Source organism: Choloepus didactylus, chromosome 8 (genome assembly GCF_015220235.1).
Source record: "Choloepus didactylus isolate mChoDid1 chromosome 8, mChoDid1.pri, whole genome shotgun sequence".
Taxonomy (NCBI): Eukaryota; Metazoa; Chordata; class Mammalia; order Pilosa; family Megalonychidae; genus Choloepus; species Choloepus didactylus.
The window spans coordinates 23122932-23125585 of record NC_051314.1 but is presented as its reverse complement, the minus strand read 5'-3'; positions in this window follow the sequence as shown (position 1 = coordinate 23125585).

Genomic DNA, 2654 nt, shown 5'->3' with positions numbered 1-2654 from the left:
GTCACTTCTACTCCCTTCTATTTGCTAATGGAAGTTTCCCAGGCAGCCCAGATCACGGGAGAGGAAAAAAGCTGCAATTTTTGATGGAAGAACAGGCATGGCTACAGGAGGGGTGGAGAATTGGGGCCACTTTTTACAATCAATGACCAAAACTTCCATTCTCCTTGTTCAATTAATTTACAACTTCCTTCTTAGAGTGACACTTTCTCATGGGGCAATGTGACGCTGGAGATTGATCCAGTTTCAATATCCATCTTCCTCCCTTCCCCATGAAGTCATATTGCAAGAGGAATGCCCCACTGCCGTTTTAGTCTAAGCTACTTCATTAGAGTTAAGTAAGAACAAATGCCCCCATATTTTCCAAAGTTAAGTATTTCTCTTCCTTTGGGTCAACCAATCTTTGAAAAGAAAAAAACAGTGGTCAGTGATGGGTTCAAGTAAATCTTCTCTGGTGGTGCAGCCATTTATCTCACAGGCATAGAGAAAGGACTGGTGGGGAAAGTCAGTCACACAAACTGCCCACCCACTTGCTTGGTCCTTGAGGTGCCCTCTTCCGCCCACCTTTTTCACTGCCTTCAACACACTGCACTGTGAGGTCTGCTCTTTAAGGCACTGAACATTTCTTATTCACTGTCATGCCCCCAGCACCTGGAAAAGTGACCCACTGCAAGAAGACACTCAGGTAACTGAATGAGTGGATGAATGAATGGGTGAATGACAATTGGATCAGATCTGGAAGAATGACCAGGCATTCGCCAGAGGCAGAGGGAAGACAGAGCACTCTGGGTAGAAGGAACAGTCCACACAAAGCCACAGAGACATGAGAGCACACGGCGTGTTAGCAGGGAGTGGGCTGCATGGGGTGTTGTAGCACTTGGGGAGCAACAGAGTTGGAGACTGGAAAGATGGGCTTTATTTTGCAGGAAATGAGGAATCAGCAAAGCTTTATGTAAAGAGAGCAGCATACTGGAATGGGTTGAATAGTGACCCCCAGAAAGATATATTGAAATCCTCATCCCCGGCACCTGTGATTATGAGCTGATTTGGAAATAGGACCTTTGCAAATGTTATCAAGTTAAGATGAGGTCATACTGGATTAGGGCGGGCCCTAAATCCAATGACTCATGTCTTTATAAGAGAAAAGAGAGGGAGATTTGGATGCAGAGGCCCAGGGGACACACACAGAGGCAAGAAGGCCATGTGAAGGTGGAGGCAGAGATTGGGCTGCTGCTGCTGCTCTAAGCCAAGCAAAGCCAAGGATTGCCATCAACTACCAGAAGATAAAAAGAGGCAAGGATGGATTCTTCTCCAGAGGCTTCAGAAGGAGCATGGCCCTGTTGGCAACTTGATTTCAGACTTCCAGCCTCCAGAACTGTGGGAGTATAAGTTTCTGTTCTTTTAAGCCACACAGTTTGTGGTCATTTGTTACAACAGTCTTAGGAAATTAATATACATAGTTAAAAGAATTTTAAAAAAATAGCTTTCACAGAAAAGCTTGGGCAGAATAAATTAATTTCTCTGAGTCTCAATTTTCCCAAATTTAAAATGAGGATATTAATGTCTAACACACATTCAGCCAGTACTACATGCCAGATGCTTGTCTGAGGACCTGCACTTCTTAGGTATCAACTATTTTGGGCCTCACAATAACCCTATGAGGTAGTGATTATTATTATTGTCACCATCATCTTCATTTTATAGATGAGAAACCTGATGCTCAGAGAGGTTAAGGAACTTGCCTAAGGCTACACAGCAGCTCAATGGTGGAAATGGGATTTGAACCCAGGCCATCAGTCTCCAGAGTCTGCACTTTTTATGTTATTTTACCCTTAAGTCATACCCACCTTATAGGGTTCATGTAAAAATTAAATTAGGCAAAGCATACAAAGGTTTTTAGAAAAGTGTCTGGTATATAGTGAGAACTTAACATGTTTTCTATTACTTTTGCTTGTCATTGTTTTGTCACTTATAAAATGGGGATATTGGTTAATTTGCAGTATTATTATGAACCATAAAGAGATAATATATATAAGATCCTAGCACAAAGCCAGGAACTTTAGAATGATCCCAACCAAAGTTTCTTTCTTCCTTGTCCTGTAATTTTTCTAACCTCCTAGAAAAATCATCTAGGAAAGAGATGATGAGGTTCTAAAGCAAAGCAGAGGAGAGAAATTTATGAATTGCATACATCATCTTTTTCTAAACATTTCTAGTAACCCTCAGAACCTGCCTTTCCAAGGTGCCAAACAGATATTCCACTTGGTAGAGGGGTAAAAGCTGACTCAGATTAGTTCTCTGGCTTCATGTCTAGAAATGAACCACTCTGGGATTGTCTGAGCTCATTTTTCATTTCCCACTTTGTAGTGTTGGCATCATGAAGACAGAAGCTGAGAGAAACATTATCAGCTTAGAGCAAAGTGAAAAATGAAAACAGAAAAAGACAAAAGGGAAAAATAACACATTTCCACCCCAGAGAGCAATTGATGGAACCCAGAACGCCCAGCCTGGGCCCAGCCCTCCTGTCCCAGAGAAGGAAGATTCCAGGCTCTCTGGGCAGGGCAGCAAATGAGAGGATAGAAGTTTCTGGAGAAATGTGTGCATCTGTGTTTATGGTGGAGACGGATAGGGAAATCCTCTTCCAAAGGCACTTTATA